This window comes from Hypanus sabinus, chromosome 31 (assembly GCF_030144855.1).
Source record: "Hypanus sabinus isolate sHypSab1 chromosome 31, sHypSab1.hap1, whole genome shotgun sequence".
NCBI lineage: Eukaryota > Metazoa > Chordata > Chondrichthyes > Myliobatiformes > Dasyatidae > Hypanus > Hypanus sabinus.
Window position 1 is genome coordinate 10,133,612 of NC_082736.1, and position 23,006 is coordinate 10,156,617.

The 23,006-nt window shown below is 42.6% G+C and overlaps 1 non-coding gene across 1 annotated transcript; it reads left to right on the forward strand.

Annotated features, from left to right (window-relative positions):
• The first annotated feature begins 22,356 nt into the window (after positions 1 to 22,356).
• trnag-ccc (transfer RNA glycine (anticodon CCC)) lies at positions 22,357 to 22,428 on the forward strand. Its single transcript has one exon. It is a non-coding gene; the product is annotated as a tRNA-Gly (tRNA).
• Positions 22,429 to 23,006: the final 578 nt, after the last annotated feature.

Sequence of the window (23,006 nt, forward strand, 5' to 3'; positions counted from 1 at the left end):
GGGAAAAGTACCCTTAGGAGGCAGCGATCACAGTAACATTGAGTTCAACTTGAAATTGGATAGGGTGAGAGTACAGTCTGACATAGCAGTGTTTCAGTGGAGTAAAGGTAGTAACAGTGGTATGACAGAGGAGTTGGCTAAAGTAAATTGGAAGGAGATGCTGGCAGAGATGGTAGCAGAGCAGCAAAGGTGAGAGTTTCTGAAAAAAATGAGGGAGGTACAGGATAAATGTATTCCAGAAACAAATAAATACTCAAATGGCACAATAGTACAACTGGTTCAGCTCGCTTCTCCACTCTGCACTGAACTAAGCATCTGTGCACAGACTCTCTTTGAGCATTTCAGTTCAAAACGCTACAGAACTTGCTTGTGTTTATTGTTTGCAGGATTTGTCTTTCTTTCTGCACATTGGGTGTTTGATGGTCTTCTTATTTTATTAGTGGGTTCTTTTCACTTCCTTTGTTTTATGGCAAACTGTTTGAAACAAACCTCAGTTGCAGAATGTATACGTACTTTTGATAATAAATTTACTTTGAACTTTGATTCAAAAACCTGATGCTTGAGGGATAAAGTAAGGACAAAAATTTAACAAAACTTAAAACTGATGCTCCATTAGTTACAGGCCAGGATGCAGAAAAGTGGAAAATGATAAATATTCTTCCTCTTTTTAAGAACTGCAATAGGGACAAGACAGGAAAGTATACCCTGGTGATTCTTACATTCGTGGGAGGGATATTACTCGAAAAGATATTTAACGATAGGATCAGCTCAGGCTTTATAAGGCATTGGTCGGATCACACTTGGAGTACTGTGAACTGTTTTGGGTCCGTTATCTAAAAGGCTACAAGTTCGTAGAGGAGGTTCACAAAAATGATCCTGGCAATAAAAGGATTAATGAACAACGATTGTTAGATGGCTTTGGGCCTGTACTCTCTGGACTTTAGAAGAATGATGGAATCTCATTGAAACCAATCAGATATTGAAAAGGCCTAGAACAGAGTGGGGAGGGTATTTCCGATAGTGGGGCAGTCGGGGACCACAGGGCACAGCCTCATAATACCATTAGAGCAAAGATATGGAGTAATTTCCTTAGTAATGGGTAGTGAATCTGTGCTGCCGATGTCAGGATGTTTTTCTTTGACCAGAGTTCAGCGATTAACACCATCATTCCCACAGTCCTGATCAATAAGGTACGGAACCTGGTCTCTCTGCAATTGGATCCTCAACTTCCTAATCTGGAGACAACAGTCTGTGCAGATTGGTGATAAAACGGGCTAATCCCTATTGACATCAATGGATCTGGGGTTAAATGTGATGCTGGTCCTGACTCTGAATTCATCCCCACAGACGGATGTGGCCAACTTATTGGGTACATTGAAAGTGGAGGTTCTTGATTGTGGGGGCGGGGGCAGAATAAGCGTGTTCGAGAGTGTTAAGAGATGTGACATGATCTCTTATTCCTGGCAGAATGGGGCAGCAGACATGATGGGACAAATGGCCTAATTCTGCTCCTGTGTCTTATGGTCCGCTGGTCTCGGAGCAGCTGCAGGACATTTCAAAGGGAAGGTTGAGCAGCCAGACACCGTGGTGGACGATGCATGTTGGTAATAGCAACGTAAGGAGGAGGAGGGATCTGGTCCTGTGCAGAGAATTTAGGGAAATAAGACAGACAGACATACTTTATTGATCCCGAGGGAAATTGGGTTTCGTTACAGCCGCACCAACCAAGAATAGTTAAGAAATATAACAAAATAAATCCATAAATAATTAAATAATAAGTTAATCATGCCAAGTGGAAATAAGTCCAGGACCAGCCTATTGGCACAGGGTGTCGGACACTCCGAGGGAAGAGTTGTAATGTTTGATGGCCACAGATAGGAATGACTTCCTATGACGCTCAGTGTTACATCACAGTGGCTGAATGTACTCCTGTTCCTAACCAGTACCTGATGGAGTGGATGGGAGTCATTGTCTAAGATGGCATGAAACTTGCACAGCATCCTCTTTTCAGACACCACCATCAGAGGGTCCAGTTCCACCCGTGCATCATCACTGGCCTGACAAATAAGTTTGTTGATTCTGTTGGTGTCTGCTACCCTCAGCCTGATGCCCCAGCACACAACAGCAAACATGATAGCACTGGCCACCACAACCTCACAGAACATCCTCAGCATCGCCCGGCAGATGTTCAAGGAACTCAGTTTCCTCAGGAAATAGAGACTGCTCTGACCCTTCCTGTAGTCAGCCTCATGGTACTTTGACCAGTCCAGTTTATTGTCCATTCGTATCCCCCCCCCCCAGGTATTTGTAATCCTCCACCATGTCCACACTGACTAAAAAGTAGTAAACTCTGTATTACTCCCAGTGACACTTGTTAGTGGGGTGAGATATAGAGAGGTACCACTAATGAATGTGTGGCTGAGATGCTGGTGCAGGGGGCAGAGTGCCAGATTCATGGATCAATGGGACATCTTCTCGGGATGGGTAGGCAGAAACTGTTCACCACCTAGGGTCTTTTAGGGAAAGACCAGTTTTCTTCATCCTAAAACTGCACGGAATAGTTTTGTTTGTGACAGGGCGGAGGTTGAAAGGGAATCTGAAGGTTGAGTTGATGCAGGTGGATAAAATTACGTGAGGCATACAAAGGTTAGTGAGACAGAGACTGTTTCCAGTGGTGTGGCTGTCGAAAGGGAATAGTTGTAAGGTGATAGGGGGTGATTTAAAGGGAATCTGAAGGGTAAATATTTGACACAGAAAATAGCTGGTATCCCGAATGAGCTGCCAGAGGAGGTGGTGGAGGCATAAACACACAAAGTCTCTGTTGATGAACAATTTCCAGGAACCTTTCATTACTGTGTTCATCCTGCCCTGGTTTAACTCCCTGGTGCTGGGTCCATTGTTGTTTTTCCATCTGTATGAACGATCTGGATGAGAATGTGGTAAACTGGATCAGCAAGTTTGCAGATGACACCATGATTATGGGGTATGATAGACAGCAAAGGCGGCTAGAAAATCTTGATGTGGGATGTGGACCAGCTGGAAGAATAAAGCAGGCTACAATCTGGAATACACTGTCTGAGGGGTAGTGCAGGCTGGTATTTCAGAACCATCAGGATGAGCATTTGAATCTCCAGAACAGGGTAGGAGACAGAACAAGTGCTAAGTTAGTGGAGACAGATTCTCGATGGTCAGTATAGACATTCAGAAACCACTGACTGTGAAAGTGCAGTGGGAACCTGGAAGACAGAACTTCAGGACGGACATACCCAAAACACTCAGAACCCAGGACAATGCATTTTTGTTGGACAAAGGTATTAATGCATTAGGGTTAATAGTGCATCAACCCCCTCAAAAGGCTAGCAAAATGCACCCATTCCCCGTGCTCCAGTAACAGTACTTTTAAATGGGAATTTGGTGAAGAACGCTGGTTAATATTAAGAGAGATGGCAGACAGCTTGGTCACAATGGAAGGATGCAAATATCTTCTCAGAGGATAAGGGGTTCAGTGGAACAAGCTCACAGCTGAGAATGAAGGTAACAAACCCCACTGCAGTGGAGCACTGCTGTTTCCAGGGTTGTCCAGGGCAGAGACAGACCCTCTGGCCCATCACATTTATGCTCCCCCATCACACACAGCTATACTAATCCCACTTTCCTGCATTAGTTTCATATTCCTCCAGGCCTTACTCAATGAAGTACCTGTGCATGTGTCCCTAATATTGTTACACAGTTCCCTGTATGTGGCAGCACAGGTAGATAGGGTCTACTTGCCTTGTCAGCTAAAGAACTGCTTCTCATTAGAATTGTACAAAACTGCTTAAAGACAGATGTAAAGGGGCTCTGAAGGGTACATACTTCACACAGAAATAGCTGCTATCCTAAAGCAGCTGCCAGAGGAGGTGTGGGGGCAGAAACCCACAAAGTCTCTGTGCTGTCTTTACGACAGTTATTTAGTTTATAATATTTTCGCTTAGTAATTCATTCAATAGTATTTTCTAGTTAGAATTAGGAGTGTTTAAAGTATATTCATTGCATGTAAAATATATCGGCATGCGATGTCGTCACATCCGGTTTCGCCGCTTCTTGTGGGAAAACACCGGTTTGAAATTAGCGCGAGGGTGGGGGCTTTCCACGAGGCTCACCTGAGTAGAAGTAGTTTGCAGGCATGAGAAATCACAGTGAGAGCAACGCTGTAAGTTAATAGATAATCGATATATTGAACTAAGATGTTAATGCCGATCCTGTTAGAAGTAACGACGGTAGATAATGTTTATGCTTTCGTTAGTTAAAGAGTCGCGGATAGTTTGCATGGAAGTGTATTTAAAGTAGTCAATGGAGCAGGTAAACTCTCCCTGTATACTGCACCTTAGTGTAATGTAGTTATAGTCACCTTTGCAAGTATTTACACTTGAAATGTGATATTAAGGAAGGAACAAATACTGTATCAATCTTGTATTGTTTTATCAACAGTTTTCACCATATGTTAATGTGAAGAGTGAACAGTAAATGGTTAATCTTACTGCGATCTGGTTTGCATTGGCTGTGGTTTATCCGGACGTTAAATTCGGCGTTCGTTACACCCGAAGGAGAACGTTACAGTCTCTGTTCACTAAACATTCTCAGGAACCTGTCATTCACTGTGTACATCCTGCCCAGTGATTTATACAGAACTGAAACCGTCCCTTCGGTAAAACTCATCCACGCCGACCAAGTTGTCGACCTGAACTCGTCCCATCCACCTGCATTAGGCCCGTGTCCCTCTCAACCTTTCCTATCCACGTAACTGTGAAAATATGTTTTAAATATTGTACCTGAGGCAGGGAGCCGGTGCGGTGAGGCGCTGACAGACACTCACTGTTCCGTGGGCAGGATGAGGAAAGGCCATTCCCACAGTGGAGCCAAAACCCAAAGTAGAGACCGACTCCACTTTACTACAACCCCGTGCCCACCATCCCGGACCGTTCCCCAGGCAACAACGTCTGTGCAGGTGGGACCTCGGTGACGTCAGCTCGTTACAGAACGGCAAATGCGCTGTCTCAACAGCCCAGGAGGCGGTGCAGAGTGAGCTGTCAATCAGTGGAGCCGCTGAGAAATTACGAGCATTGCAACAGAGTGGGTACAGGGGGGAATTTCCGGGAACGGTGACCCCACCCACAGGAACTGAGTGTTATAGACAGTAATATTCACATTTTAATATGATTCCTCGGTCTTATAAATATTTAATATTTGTATTTTGTATATTTTTGTGTGGATAATCTTTTATAATCTGGGGTAAAAAATATCCACTGAACCATAGAACATGACAGCACAGAAACAGGCCATTAGGCCCATCTTGGCTGTGCTGAACCATTTTTCTGCCGGGTCCCACTGCCCTGTAACTGGGCCATATCCCTCCATACACCTCTCATCCATGAACCTGTCCAGGTTTTTCATAAATGTTAAAAGTGAGCCCGCATTTACCACTTCATTTGGCAGCTCATTTCACACTCCCACCACTCTCTGTGCGAAGAAGCCCCCCCCCCAATGTTCCCTTTAAACTTTTCCCCCTTCACCATTAAGCCATGTCCTCTGTTTTTTTTTCTCTCCCCTAACCTATGTGGAAAAAGCCTGTTTGCATTCACTCTATCTATACCAATCATAATTTTATATAACTCTCTCAAATCTCCCCTCATTCTTCTATGCTCCAGGGAATAAAGTACCAGCAACATCCTTGTAACACTTCTCTGCACTATTTCAACCTTATTAATATCCTTCCTGTAATTTGGTGACCAAAACTGCACACAATACTTCAAATTCGGCCTCTCCATTGCCTTATACAACCTCACTATAACATTCCAACTCTCATACTCAACACTGATTTATAAAGGCCAATGTACCGAAAGCTCTCTTTCCAACCCTATCTACCTGTGACGCCACTTTTCGGGAATTTTGTATCCGTATTCCAAGATCCTTCTATTCTACTGAACTCCGCAGTGCCCTACCATTTCCCTTGTATGTTCTACCTTAGTTTTTCCTTCCAAAGTACAATACCTCACACTAGTCTGTATTAAACTTCATCTGCCGTTTTTCAGACAATTTGTCCAGCTGGTCCAGATCCCTCTGCAAGCTTTGAATACCTTCCTCAGTGTCCACGACACCTCCAATCTTTGTATCATCAGCAAATTTGTAGATCCAATATACCACATTATCATCCAGATCATTGATATAGATGACAAATAACAATGGACCCAGTATTGATCCCTGTGGCACACCACTAGTCGCAGGCCTCCACTCAGAGAAGCAGTCCTCCACTACCACTCTCTGGCTTCTCCCAATGAGCCAATATCTAATCCAATTTACTATCTCACCATGTATACCTAGCGACTGAATCTTCCTGACTAACCTCCTATGTGGACCTTGTCAAAGACCTTAATGAAGTCCATGTAGACAACATCCACTTCCTTCCCTTCATCCACTTTCCTTGTAATCTCCTCAAAAAACTCTAATAGATTTGTTAAATGTGACCTACCATGAACAAAGCCATGTTGACTCTCCCTAATAAGTCCCTGTCCATCTAAATACTTGTAGATCATATCTCTTACTGCTCCTTCCAATAATGTACCTACTACTGACATCAAACTTACCAGCCGATAATTTCCCAGATTTCTTTTAGAGACTTTTTTAAACAACGGAACAACATGAGCTATCCACCAATCCTCCAGCACCTCACCGTAGATACCAATATTTTAAATATATCTGCCAGGCGCCTGCAATTTCAACACTAGTCTCCTTCAAGGACCGAGGGTATACCCTGTCAGGTTCAGGGGATTTATCTACTCTGATTTGCCTCCTCTTCAATCTGTATAGGTTCCGTGGCCTCACTACTTGTTTGCCTTATTTCCATTGACTCCATGCCAGTTTCTTTAGTAAATACAGACACAACATACCCATTTAAGATCTCCCACATTTCTTCTGATTCCATACATAGCCGACTACACTGATCTTCAAGAGGACCAATGTTATCTCTTATTATCCTCTTGCCCTTAATAAACCTGTAGAAGCTCTTTGGATTATCCTTCACCGTGACTGCCAAAGCTACCTCATGTCTTCTTTTTTCCCTCCTGATTTCTTTAAGTATCTTTTGTAATTTTTATGCTCCTCAAATACCTTATTTGCTCCCTGTTTTCTGTTCATGTCATACATGTCTCTCTTCTTCTTTATTAGAGTTCCAATATTCCTAGAGAACGAAGGTTCTGTATCCTTATTCACTTTGCCTTTAATCCTGACAGGAACATACAAACTCTGCACTATCAAAATTTCTCCATTGAAGGCCTCCCTCTTACCAATAACACCCTTGCCAGAGAACAACCTGTCCCAATCCATACTTTTTAGATCCTTTCTCATTTCTTCAAATTTGGCTTTTTCCAATTGAGAACCTCAACCCAAGATCTATCTTTATCCATGATCAAGTTGAAAGTAATGGTGTTATGATCACTGGAACCAAAGTTTCCCCTGCACACACTTCCGTCACCTGTCCTAACTCGTTTCCAAATAGGAGATTTAATTTTGCATCATCTCTAATTGGTACCTCGAAATATTGATTTAGAAAACTTTCCTGAAAACACATTACAAACAAAAAATTGTCTAGACCTTTAACAGTATGGGAGTCCCAATCAATATGTGTAAAATTAAAATCCACTACTGTCACAACTTTATGTTTCCTGCAGTTGCTTGCTATCTCTCCGCAATTTGCTCCTCCAATTCTCACTGGCTATTGGGTGGAAAACCAAACAATCCCATTAACGTGGTCATACATTTCCTGTTTCTCAGCTCTATCCATATGACCGCAGTAGAAAAGTCCTCCAATCTATCCTGCCTGAGCATCACTGTAACATTTCCCCTGACTAGCAATGCCACCCCCACTCCCTTCATCCCTCTGCCTCTATCACATCTGAAACATCGGAACTCTGGAACCTTAAGCTGCCAGTCCTGCCCCTCCTGTAGCCAAGTTTCACAATTGGCTACAGTGTCATAGATCCACGTCATTTCACACCCTCAGCTCGTCAGCCTTCCCGACAATACTCGTCACATTGAAATAGACACACCTCAGAAGATTACCCCTGCTCCACTATCTACTCTGGCATTCTGGTTCCATCCCCCTGCAAATCTGGTTTAACCCAACCCCCCCATAACACTAACAAACCACCCTGCAAGGATATTGGTCCCCCTGTAGTTTAGGTGTAACCTGTCTCTCTTGCATAGGTCCCAATGATCCTGCAATGTGAAACCCTGCCCACTACACCAGTTCCACAGCAACGTGTTCATCCTCCAGAGCATCCTATTCTTACCCTTACAGGCACGTGGCACAGGTAGGAATCCTAAGATTACCACCCTTGTGGCCCTGCTTTTTGACTTCTTACCAAGCTCTCTATACTCATTCTTCAGGACCTCCTCACTCTTTCTTCCTACGTCATAACGTCATAAAACATTGTAACTAGACCACTGACCCCTTGCTGAGAAAAGAAAGCTACGGAAAAATATTGTCAAAGCCAAAATTTTAATCTAAAGTAAGTTAATAGAAACATAGAAAACCTACAGCACAATACAAGCACTTTGGCCCACAAATTTGTGCCGAACATGTCCCTACCTTAGAAATTACTAGGCTTACCCATAGCCCTCTATTTTACTAAGCTTCATGTACTTATCCAAAAGTCGCTTAAAAGACCCTATCCTATACGCCTCCACCATGGTTGCCAGCAGCCCATTCCACTCACTTACCACACTCTGTAAAAACTTACCCCTGACATCTCCTCTGTACCTACTCCCCAGCAGATTAAACCTGTGTCCTTGTGGCAACCAATTTAGCCCTGGGAAAACACCTCTGAATATCCACACAATCAAGGCCTCTCATCATCTTTTACACCTCTATTAGGTTACCGCTCATCCTCTATCGCTCCAAGGAGAAAAGTCCCTGACACCCTTTCTATGGCTTCCACATCCTTCCTGTACGTGAGGAAACCAGAACTGAGCAGGTACTCCAAATTGAGTCTGACCAGGTTCCTGTACAGCTGCAGCATTACCTCTCGGCTCCTTAATTCAATTCCATGGTTGATGAAGGCCAATACACCGTATGCCTTCTTAGCCACAGAGTCAACCTACCCGGCTGCTTTGAGTGTCCTATGGACTCGGTTCCCAAGATACCTCAGATCCTCCACACCGCCTAGATTCCTAACATTAATACTATATTCTACCATCATATTTGAGCTACCAAAATTAACCACTTCACACTTATCTGGGTTGAGCTCCATCTGCCACTTCTCAGACCAGTTTTGCATCCTATCAATGCCCCATTGTAACCTCTGACAGCCCTCCAGACTATCCACAACAACTCCAACCTTTGTGTCATCAGAAAGCTTATTAACCCATCTCTCCACTTCCTCATCCAGGTCATTTATAAAAATCACAAAGAGTAAGTCCCAGAACAGATCCCTGAGGCGCACCACTGGTCACTGAGCCACATGCGAAATATGACCCGTCTACAACCACTCTTTGCCTTCTGTGGGGGAGCCAGTTCTCGATCCATAAAGCAATGTCCCCTTGAATCCCATGCCTCCTTACTTTCTCAATAAGCCTTGCATGGTGTACCTTATCAAATTCCTTGCTCAGTTCTGGTTTCCTCACTACAGGAAGGATGTGGAAGCCATAGAAATCCTTGTACCCTATATCTACTGCTCTTCCTTGAACAATGTGTTTAATCACATCCTCAAAAAATTCAATCAGGACCATAAGCACGACCTGCCCTTGACCAAGCCATACTGACTACGACTACTCCTATTTATGATACCTTTCCAAAAGTTCATAAATCCTGACCCTTGAGATCTTCTCCATCAAATTACAAACACTGAGATAAGACTCACTGGTCTATAAATTCCTGGGCTATATCTACTCCGTTTCTTGAATAAAATAACAACATCTGAAACCCTCTAATCCGCCAGAATCTATCCCGTCCACATTGATGCTGTGAAGGTCATTGCCAGCAGCTGAGCAATCTCCTCCCTTGACCCCTGCTGTACCCTGGGTTACATCTCATCTTGTCCAGGTGACTTAAACAAATTGATGATTTCCAAAATCTCCAGCACATTCTCTTTCTCAATATCTACATGCCCTTGCTTTTCAGCCTGCTTCACATCATCACTACAATCACCAAGATATTTTTCCAGAGTGAATACTGAAGTAAATTATTCATTAAAGTACCTCCACTATTTCCTTTGGTTCCATACACACTTTCCCACTGTTACACTTGATAGGTCCTACACTTTCATATCTTATCCTCTTGATCTTCACATACTTGTAGAAGTCCTTGGAGCTTTCTTTAATCCTGTCTACCAAGGCCTTCTCATGGCCCCTTGGGGCTCTCCTAATTTCCCTTCGAAGCTCCTTCCTGATAGCCTTACAATCTTCTAGATCTCTAATATTGCCTTGTTCTCTGAACCTTTTGTAAGCTTTTCTTTTCTTCTTGACTAGATTTATTACAGCCTTTGTACACCACGGTTCCTGTACCCTACCATAACTTCCCTGTCTAATTGGAACGTACCTATCCAGAACTCCGCACAAATATTCCCTGAACATTTGCCACATTTCATCAGTACTTTTCCCTGAGAACATATCTTTCCAATTTAAGCTTCCAATTTCCTGCCTGATAGCCTCATAATTCCCACTTACTACAAGAGAATGCTTTTCGAACTTGTCTGTTCCTATCTCTCTCCAATGCTATTGTAAAGGAGATAGAATTATGATCCCTATTTCCAAAATTCTCTCCCACTGAGAGATCTGACACCTGACGAGGGTCATTTCCCAGTTGTTATAACAGTGCGCATATTTCACCATGTAGTTCAAAGTTCAAAGTAAATTGTATTCTCACAGTGCATGCACGTCACCACATTCAACCCTGAAATTCATTTGCTGCAGGCCTCCTTTGTAAATCTTTTGAATAGTAACTGTGAACTGTAAATATCAGGAACTATAAACTGTAAACAAACAGTGCAAATGCAGAAAAATAAATAGCAATAAGTAATGAGCATGAAATAACAATATAACAGAGCCCCTAAATGAGTCCTTGCATGAATGCCGCTGTCCCCTTTTCTTCAGGTCCCTGATGTTTGAGGGGTGGTAACTGTCCTTGAACCTGGTGGTGCAAGTCTTGAGGTACCTGTTCCTTCGACTTGATGGTAGCAGTGAGAAAAGAGCATTGTCTGGATGGTGAGGATCTTTGATGATGGATGTTGCTTTTCTACGACTATGTTTCATGTAGATGTGCTCAGTTGTTATGTATGTATAACCCGTGATGTACCTGAGCTGAATCCACTACCTTTTGTACGATTTTCCACAAAGGGCATTGATGATCCTATACCAGGCCATGCTGCAGCCAGTCAGCACACTTTCCACCACACATTTATAGAAGTTTGGCAAAGTTTTCGATGACATGCTGGATCTCTGAGAGCCCTGAGAAAGTAAAGGTGCAGTCGTGCTTTCTTCACAATAATATTTATATGATGGGTCCAGGACAGATCCTCTGACAGAGACACACTGGAATTTAAATTGACTCTCTTCACTTCTCATTGTCCAATGATTACTGGCTCATGGTTGTCTGGTTTCCCTCTCCTGAAGTCTGCAATCTGTCCCTTGGTCTTACTGACACTGAGTGAGAGGTTGTTGTTATTATGCCATTCAGACAAGCTTGATCTCTGGAGTCTTGCTCTGTAAGATCTGTCTGTATGCAGGTAGGACAAGTACAGTCAAATTATCTGACTTAGCAAAATGCGGTGTTGGGAGCAAACAATAGGCATTCCTTATTGTAGTTCAGTAGAGGTGTAGTGTGTTGGGACCTCTGGCACAAAAGGGTACTACTTTCAGATTCACTTTTTTCAGCTACTTACAGGAAAATGAATACAACGGAACTTATGAAAACTATAAACAGCAAAGACTGACAGACAACTAATGTGCAAAAGACAGATCATGCAAATAAAAAATTAATTTTACTGTGACATCCAGTTGTAGAATACTTGAAAGTGAGTCTGCAAATTGTGGAATCAGTTCAGTGAAGGAACCTGTGTCATTTCAAGACCATGACTGCTGGAGGGTAAAAACTCTTCCTGAAGCTGGCGGTGTGGGACCTAAGGCTCCTGTGCATCCTTCCCGATGGCAGCTGTGAGAAGAGAGCATGAGGTGGATGAAGGATGTTGTTGATGATGGATGCAGTTTACTTGTAGAAGTGCATCTTGTAAGTGTACTGAATGATGGGGAGGGCTTTGCCTGTGATGAACTGGGATGCATCCACTAGTTAGAAACATTGAAACGCTACAGCACAATACAGGCCCTTTGGCCCACGATGCTGTGCCAAACCTGTACTTTATTTTAGAAAATTTGTTTTAAAAATTAACTGTTGTTATCCATTGCCCTCTATTTTTCTAAGCCTCACATACCTATCCAGGAGTCCCTTAAAAGACTCTATGCTATCCGCCTCCACCACCTTTGCCAACAGCCTATTCCATGCACTCACCATGCTCTGTGTAAAGAACTCGCCCCTGACATCTCCACAAAGTTCTTGTAGACCTTTCCTTTCCATTCCTAATCATTGTGTTTCCATATCAGGCCATGATAAATCCAATTAGGTTTCTCTCCACTGTGCATCTATATATGTCAAAGTTTTAGGTGTCATGCGGACTATACTCAGGTAGAGTCGCTGCCTTCTTTATAACGGCACTTACTGCTAGTCCCAGGACAGATCCTCTGAAATGATAATGCTGAGAAATTTAATGTTACTGACTCTCTCCAACTCCAGTCCCTGATGATGACTGTCTCGTGGATCTCCGGTTTCCTCCACCTGTCGTCAGTGATCAGCTCCTCGGTTTTGCTGATATTGAGTGAGAGGTTGTCATTGTGGCATCATTCAACCAGATCGTCCATCTCCCTCCTGAGGGCAAATGTGTCAGAACCTTTGATAAATCCAACAGCAGTGATGTCATCGGCAAACGTAAATATGGTATTGGAGTTGTATTTAGCCACACAATCGCTGGTATAAATTGAGTAGAGTAGTGGACAAAGCTCACAGCCTTGTGGTGCACCAGTGCTGATGGTGATTGTGGAGCAGATGTTGTTAACATCTGAGAAGAAGATTACATGAAAATCAGCAAAACATAAGAATGAAAATAAGTTATTTTTTCCACAAGCATCTGAAAAATGGGGGCCCATTTGTCCATGCTGACGTTTGTCCATCCGCAAGGAGTACTGTGAGCAATGCTGGACTCTTTATCCAAGGAAAGATGGTCCAGAGCAGTTCACAAGAATGACCCAGGGAACTATGGAGTGAGTGATCCCGGCTGAAAGTGGAGAGTGGGGTGGGTGGAAGGATGTGTTTAGTGCTGGAATCCCTTTGAAGATGGTGGACTTCATGTAGAATGTTGTGCTGAATACGAACACTCGTGAGGTGGTACGTAAGGGCAAGGGGAACTGTAAACCTGTTATGGCAATGAGAAGATGGGGCAAGGGCAAATGTCTGGAAAATGGGGGAATAGCTGAGGGTGAAAGCAGCAGCAATGAGAGAGGAAGGGAAACCTTGTTCTTTGCAGAAAGAAGTCATCGCTGTTATTCTGGCAAGGAAAGCCTCATCCTGGGAACAGATGTGGTGGCGACGAATAAAAGGATGACATTTGTACAGAAGACAGGGTGGGAAGAGCGGTAGTCAAGATAGCTGTGAGAGTCAGTAGGTTTATAGAAAGATATCACCAGACAGTCTGTCTCCAGAGACCAACTGCTGCTGTCGCCTTTTATACACAGTGTCCCGACCTTCCCGAAAATCGCGCAGAGAGAGGCGAGGAGGGGAGGAGACAGTCAGTATGACAGACAGAGCTGCAAGCGGCCTCTCGTCATCCAGCTCCACGTTCACTCTCCCTCAACCACCAACTTCCAATGGTTTATCCGCAACAGAACAGAAACACAGCGCTTGGATAAACCTTCAGGCGCACAGTGTTGGTACTGATCAGTCTGTAAAGTTTACACCTAACACTCTGGATACCTGACACATAAACTCTCTAAATTTCTGCTGAAATCTCCTAAAACTTAATAATGTTAATCTGGAACAATGATTGACTCAAAGATGGGAATTCTGACATTCCAGTAAAACACAGAGACAGCTGGAAACACACAGCATGTCAGGCAGTGCCCGTGGATAGAGATACAGAGTTAACGTTTCAGGCCGAAGCCCCTTCATCAGATACATTCAGTCCACATTCCGAATTCCGTCTGAGGCTGCGAATGGACTTTTGTGAATGATGCACCAGGTCTCCAAGTTCCCTCTGCACCACCAGACCCTGTTGCCTTTGAACAATTAGAGAATGTTCTGTATTAGTTATTTTTCCTGTCACACTGTACAAGTTCACATCCTCCCTCCCCCACAATATCCCAGCTGCCAGACCTGGGTCCAATCACATCACCCTTTGTAATACTCCTCACTGCTCTTCACAAATCATTTCCCATCTCTGTTTGTCATCAGCAAGTTTAACACAGTCTGCACTCATTTTCCCCAACCCCCTGTGATGGAGCGGCTTATCAAACGTGTCCTGGACATTTCAGATCAGTGTGTCCCTGGGTCCCTTTATCCACAGTTGGTGTTACTGCTCCAACCACTCAATTGTACTTGTTAAACGTGCAATCACTTTCACCAAACCCTGTTGAGTTTGCCTGATGGTTTGAAGTTTAGTAGGTTTGCAATAATTTCCTGCTTTGTTACAGATCCATATATTTTCCTGGTACAGGTGGTGATCTGACAGGTCTGGAGTTTCCTGTTTTCTGCTTTTGCTTCAGACTACAGAATCTGCAGCATTTATTTTAATTATTTTCTATTTGCTTATTTTTTTCCTACTTGGAATGAAGGACTTACTCAATTTGTTTTCTCTACAGACGCAGTCTAGTTTATTTTTCCTGACCATCCTCACCCAGGTCTGCCGTCACATCGAAGTTTATTGATACGGTTCATTTGGTCCTCAGTCTGGCTATTTAGGAAATTGGATCCAGAACTGTCTTTGCAATAGGAAACAGAGTGATGGCAGAGTGCGGTTTTGTGATCAGATGCTGGTGACGTGCTGTTTCACTTCGATCTGTACTGGGACCTTTGCTGTTTGTGATATGGCTGAGTGATTTGGGAGTGGATGTAGGGACCGTGAGCAGTAAGATCACACTGAGTGTGAGATGGGTGGAGTTATTGCTGTGTGGAGGGTGGTCTTAGGCTAAAGGGTGACATCGATGTGGTGGTGAAATAGACTGAGAGCAAAACAAGTAGGTCAGTTTGTGTGAGAGCTGGGATTCCCCATTAAACAATCCCAAAGCCCCGACAGGGAGAGGTCAGGGGGATAATATGTGTCATCTCTGCAATAGTGTAATGAGCAGGAAGAGACAACCCTTTCATCTGCCATATCAGTGGCTCTTAAATGAGCCTTTTGTTGTGTTTGGTGCTGAGGCCAGGCTTAGGCTAGCTTCTGGCAGATGCAGTGGGTCATCTGAATGTCTTTGGGCACAGGGGTGACTGGCTTGGTGTGGATGGTGCAAAGAGCCTCACCAGATAAGCCTCGCTGGCCTCCTGCAGGCCTTTGATGGCTGAGGTCTGGAAGCGTGGATCGGTTTTGAAGTCTTGCGTGATCTTCTGCACCTGATGCTGGAAGGGAAGTTTGTGGATGAGCAGCTCGGTGGATTTCTGTAGCATCGCTTCCCCCTCAGAGTCACGGTGATGGGCCAGTAGGGCCCCAAGAATACGTACACAGACACCCAAGGATATACAGTGCTCCTTTACATTTAGCAATTATTTTACAGGGATCGGTATTTTACATGTTGCTTCCATGTCGGCTCATTAACCAGCCACATGCCACAAAATCGTACCACTGACACTCAGTCAAGAGTTTGACCATAAAATTTCAAATCAATTAATATTGAGGATGATATGGATAAATAAAGAGATGTATTGATCCTTTGTAAAACACATATATTTTAGCTACTGAAAGCTTAAACCTGCATCTATTCACCCGCTGTTCAACATTATTAATCACGAATCACATTCCATTTACAATTAAACTGAATTTTCTACCTCTAATCCATTAAGATCCATTCATCTGCAAAAATTGATATCCCCGCTCCCACCAGTACCTATCTCAGAGAAAGTATCAGTAGTCATAATATTAAAAAATAAGGACTACAATCTCATTCTCCAGCACATAGAAGCCCAAATGTACCTTAACCACCCTTACCTGCCTGGAACCTACATAAAAAAAACTTTGGAAAAAATGTACATCCTTCCTCTCACTCCAAATTTCCATAATTTAATCCTCTCATAACATATCATATGATTTTTCAATATCAAAATACTGCATTTTGCAACTTCCTTATTTCCCTGTGCTTTCCTAATATCATCTTCCAAACATAATGTCATTCAGCTCTTTTAAAATCCGCACTGATAAAATGCTATATCACCTCTCTCTCCCAAAATAAAATTCAATCGTTCTATTACCATACGTTCCATAAGTTTACCCTAATGATATTGGGCTATAAATAGAAGGATCCTATGGGCCTTTCCAGGTTTTGGACCATTTTCTCTGAGGAACCAAGATGGCCTAAGCTCCAAATATGATCCAAAAATGGTAATATTATCTCAAGAGTTGTAAGCCATCTGTTGAAACATGCAATAACATATATCACCCTTTCCTGGAGCCGTCTGACCTGTACTATCAAAACCTTTCTTAAATTCGCACAAAAAACTATACATCACTATCACTGCTAAAGATGGCTTCCAATACATCAGCGGATTCACTTAAAACCTCATCCTTACATCATTTAGGCTCTTAAAATTAAATTATATTGATTATGAATTGCAGAAAGTTACTAAGCCGGTGCTTAGCCTTCTCTAGATCAATACTGGAATGTTAATTCTATGAGTTAATAACACCCCCCCCCCCAATTTTCTTAATCGTTCCCTAAACATCTCTAAGTTTAATGTCGTGTCAACACTATCACAAGATAACCTCCAGTAAACCTCTTTCAGAACCTTCAACAATTTCCTCACCACACCCTGTGGCCTTTCATACTTAATAAGATCACTTGGAGAGTGATAATTCCCAACTCTCGCAACCACCTTATGTCTCTCCCTAATTGCCTCTGCACACTCCTCCATCCTCCATGGTACTGTATTCATCCTACCAATGCCATTTTAACAGGAGACACTTACACAGCAGTTTGATGAATAATATGACATAAACCATTCATTGCAGAAATCCATATAATCTTCGATGTTCAGCCCTGACCGACATTCATAACATAAAAACTCTCCCAATTTGCTTTACCAAAATTCCAACTCGCAAAAGCAGATTCTGTTCCCCTATATAACTCCAAACACAAGCTTAAAAATATAGGATAATGATCACTCCCCAATGTTTCATCACCTATGACATCACTCACTCCAACCAGAATGCTTGATACTGGAGTTAAATCTACAGCAGTTTTCAGCCTATTATAAACATTAAATCTCATAGCCCTCCTATCATTAAGGCACAAAGGTTAGAAATAACTAAAAATTCCTTTACCAACAAACCATTCCATGAATGGCCCCACAGTGAACTATGTGCACAAAAATCCCCACACCACACCATCCTTAGTGAGCTGGAGCTAGAATTGAATTGAAAATACACTTGGACTAAAATGTTAAGGGACCTGTGCTGTCGCCAGTGGGATCATCAATTGATCTGTCACCTCTCCTCAGGAGTTTCGGCCCGCTTATGATCAAGGTTCCCTCGAGGTGGCGGGCCGGCAGTGCTAAAGCACCACCTCCAGCTGGTAAGCTTAAAAACTTGGCAGCTGTCTCTCAGAATTGTTGGTCGCTTCGATCCAACAGATCGTCTACTCTTCAGGTGTCTATGCAACTACTGGAAGGTTTGCAAAAGATGGAAACACTGTCCGATTATCTGCCACTCCGGACGTCCACTCCCATGATGATCCTTTCTCTGCTGCCTCAGTGACAGCCCAGCTGGTTGACTTGATCTCTCTTCTAGTGAAGCCCGGGTCACGCAGCCACTTCTGGAAAGTGAACACAGTAAAGCCACAGCAACCGACTTCGAATGGATAACTTGAGACCTTTCACCCTCTGTCTCTACGTATACATTCAAGCAAATCAAAGAAAAGCTTCCCACAAGAGATTTACCAATTTAAAACCCCTAACTGTTGAATCAAATACATCTACTACAAGTGCCTCACACTTTATTTACATCCAGAACTCTATGTCCGATCCCTTTCCTTATTAAACTTGCAACACCACCCCCTCTACCGATTAACCTAACACATCTAATTACAACATAATCCTGCAAAGGGAAACATAAACGTGGTAACAGTCAGGTTTCCTGAATAGATATGATATTGGGTGAAATTGATAAATCCGAAATAAATGTCTTAATGTCTTGACAATCAGACTTCTCGCGTTCCACTGCAATATTCTTAATCCCATTATTTATCCGCAGAAGGAGACTGAAGTAGAGATACACCCACCTATTAAAGCATCATTTACAGTTTCCCACATGACGCCAGTTATGAATAGACGCTTTTCAGCAGCTTTCACAATAACTTTAATTTTCTCTGAACGGTAACTGGGCAGTACAAATCACCACAGGCTTTATAAACATCACATGCTTCAGTGTATCAACAAGTAAAATATGTTTAGTAATGGAACTTTAGTAATGCGACATATAGTCACTGATTTCACATTCTGTTTTCCAACTGGTAATACTTGCTCAACATTTGGTTTAATTTTTCGCAAGGCATCTGCATAAGACACACTTTACTATAACCTTATCAACCAGCTGCCTTCTTAAGCACCTCACATCCTTATAAACTGCACTATGTTCTCCTCGCAATTACAATAATTAAACTTTCCAGCTTCACTTTCTTCATACTTATGTTCCCACTACACTCTCTACAACTTAGTTTCCCATGATATACTGCCACAATATGCCTAAAACTCTGACATTGGTAACATCGAAGCAGAGGTGGAATATAAGCTTGTCCATTACAACACATATATCAATGCAGTTAAACTCTCAATCCTTTCTCCATTTCTATCAACTTGCAATCTCTTTACCTTCTCTACCTTGCCTCCCAGTAAATGAGATTTAATGATTTCATCTCCTCTATCGAAATCTCCACCAGAACACCGGTTGTAACACCACTAATATCTCTATTTTCATGAGGCAACATAGATTCTATCTTACTTTTACCCAAATAAAGCTCTCAAATATAACGCCTTCTCACACTTTCTTATCTTGAGTCACGATTAGCACATCACCTCCTCTTCCTTTCTTTTTCAATCCTTTTATTACATTTCAAATTAATAAGGTTATCGATATTGATAATGGTACATAGAGATCAGGATTACATTAATAAAGTTTGACATGGAAAAACACAACCTTAAAATAGCAAATAGTGTTTAGCCTCCCAATCTCTCAGTAAATAACCATGAAAAAAATATATTTATAAAAAGGGAAGAAAAAAACCCAGACGAAGAAAAACTAAACTTTAAAAAGAACAAACAAAGAATGTGCTGCCATGTTTCATTGGTTAAAATTTTAATTTTTGTTAACTCTGCTCCTGTATACATGAACAAAAAATCTAAAAAGAGGATGCAGAAAGAGTCGAATTACATGATATGAAAATATGGAATAAACGGCCTCCAAGTTTCTTCAAATTCAACCGAAGGATCCATAGTACCACTGCTATTATTAGCCCAAATTGAGATATCTTATCGTGTGGGAAAAACATTGAGGAGTGGTAGGAGGACTGAAAGCTTTCCATTTAAGTAAAATGGATCTTCTGGCTATTAATGTCACAAATGCAATTAAACGACAAGCTGATGAAGATAAGTGACTGGAGTCTATCACTGGTAGTCCAAAAATTGCCGTAATAGGATGAGGTTGTAAATCAAAGCGCAGAACTACTGAAATAATCCCAAAAATATCGTTCCAATATTTTCCTGGAAGAGGACAAGACCAGAACATATGTTTCTAGGAAGCTACTTCAGAATTACATCTACCACAAAGAGGATTTTTATGAGGGTAAAAACGAGCTAACTTATCTTTGGACATATGAGCTCTATGAAGCACCATCAATTGTATCAAAGTGTCTCTGGCACACATTGAAGAAGTATTAAATAGTTTATGAATTTTCTCCCATTTCTCTGTAGATAAAGTTATCTGAAATTCTTTTTCAGATTCAGATTCAGATTCAGTTTATTGTCATTTAGAAACCACAAATGCAATGCAGTTAAAAAATGAGACAACATTCCCCCAGAATGATAACACAAAAACATATGACAAAACAGACTACACCAGAAAATCCACGTAACGTTTGGCAATCCCCAATCCAGAGTCCGGAGAGGCTGCTGCGTATTAATATCGCGCTAGCGTTTAGCACGTTCCCCGGAAAGGAGCTCCAAAATCCACCAGACAAAAACAAGACCAAAAACTAAAGCTACGACATATAGTTACAACAGTGCAAACAATAGCATAATTGATTAAAAAAAACAGACTATGGGCACAGTAAAAACAGTCCAAGATGTTAAAGGTAAGTTCTGTAAGTTCAAAAGAAATCACTACAGTTTCCACAAGTCCCCAGGGTCCCGACAGACTCGCCATCCCAGTATTTCTTAGTTTTATCAGATGTATATAGACGTATTTTCGTAATCAAATGAGAAGTAATTGCTATTAAACTCTTCTTAATGTTGAGCACAATCTATAATCCCTAAAGCAGATTTCAACTCTCTGGTTAAATTGCTGGAGGAAATCGGGGCTGATGAATGGTCTCGGCATGAATTGTCGACTGAACTCTTTTCCATAGATGCTGCCTGGACTGTTGAGTGCCTACAGCATTTTGCGTGTTGCAACAGTTAATTTAATGGGATTGATAAAAGAAGGTTGTTCCGGGTCAAATTTAAACAATACTGTAACTTGAAGTTGAATTTCATTTTTTTTTTTTCAAAATATCCAGCCCTTCCTCTCGATCAGTTGAAATCATTCCCAGATTATGCAACTTTCTTCCGTTTTCCAGATCTAGATTCAACTTCATTCCAACCTTCACCCGCACTCGCCAGACTCTTCAGTTCCGGTTCCTTTTCTAGACACTCGCCCCCCCCCCCCACCTGAACATACATTATTTCCCAACATTCCCACGCATTCACAACCAGCATCATCAACCGCCACTGTCAGCAACTCGAACCCTCTTCATGTGTTCTCCTATGAATCAGGTCTAGGGGCCGAGCCACGCAACCCGTGTTGTAAAATCGTCACAAAATTTAAGCGTACATTCCTCCAGTGCACTTTGTAAGCGTCTGTTCCGAGGGTCCTGTGTTGCAGGAGGGGCTGCGTGGCTTTACGCCCGGCGGTAAACACGTCCGCATGGTATCGTTCTCTCCAAAGTGTTTCAGCTGTTCCTTTCTCTGTCTTCTCCACACAGTCACCCAGACAAACTGAGAGCGTCGGCAGGAGTGCTGGGAAAGTGCGGAAGTTCATATCTCACAGCAACTGCCCCTGTTTAATGTTTCGGAGTGAAGGATTTGGTCACCGAGTGTAACGCCGAACAGCGTTGAGATACAGTCACGATGAGGGATGACTGAAAAAAAACGCTGAACAGAACGTTCTCGTTCTCGGGAAACTCTCCAGTTCCGGGCTATTTGCACACTAGATTGTCCCATCTTCTCATACCGGTTTCATGTGAAGCAGGAAAATTTTCTCCCCATCGGTAAATTTCACCCCGGTCTCCTGCGTGACAGGCGGGGATTGAACTAACGAGGTATAAACAAGAGTGTGGAATCTCATACGGATGTCAGGGTTCAGGAGAGTTCATAAAGTCACTCTGATGTTTGTTCGTTGAGAGTAGAGCTGGCGCTTTTTACTCATCCCCTCCTCACTGTGTGACTGGAGGAGTCTCAGCATTCTTCAGTGATTCAGTCATTTACTGAGTTCAAGTACTGGCCAAAGGAAGGGTTCCATTAGCATCCAACTGCGTGTTGTTTGAACGGACAATTATAATCAGCAGTTGTTTCCCCCTTCCTGAAACGTGAAGCAGAAAACCATTTGCAGCCCTTCGAATCTCTCGGGTCGATTCTCCATTTACTCGGATCCCAGGTGCTGTGTTTCTCCGGTCTGTCGGAATGTCGCGATATCCAGTGATCAGAATAGGAACTGCAACGGAGAGAGGAATGATCCTTCAGAAAACAGCTCAGAAAATGATATTCGAGTGACAGAATCTTATAGCACAAGAGAACATTCAGTATCCGAATCTCGTTTGTATCGGGGTGCGATGGTGGTATAGTGGTGAGCATAGCTGCTTCCCAAGCAGTTGACTCGGGTTCGATTCCCGGCTATCGCAGGTCGTTCACTTTTAGAACTATGAACGCAGAATTCACGGGCAATTTGCTGTGAATGAAGTTCACTCCATTGGATCAGATGGATCCCTCATGTACGATGGTGGTGATCCCTCATGTTGGATGAGCCAGGACCCCAAACTGAATGAAAAACACAACATTAGACCCGGGAAGTCCGTTAGTTCCAAGGAATCGGCTCGAGGAAACGCACACTTTCTGGTCAAATCGAACAGGCAGAATCGTGATCAAAGACACAACGCGACCCGGATATTCTCTCGTTCCCCTCGTTCATCTGGCAGAAAGTACAAAAGCCTGAAAGCACAATTCACAGTCTCAGGGATAGTTTCAGTCCCACTGCTGTGTCTATTGAATGGTTTCCCGTTAGATCGGACGGACGCTTGACCTCACAATCCACCTCGGCATGAAGCTGCACCTTATTATTTACCTACACCGTGCTTTCCCTTTCGCTGTTACACTTTATTCTGCATTTTGTTATTGCTTCACCTTGTTCTCTGCCAATACACTGTGTAATGATTTGATCTCTATGAACAGTGAGGATGAGAAGCGTTTAACTGTATTTCGG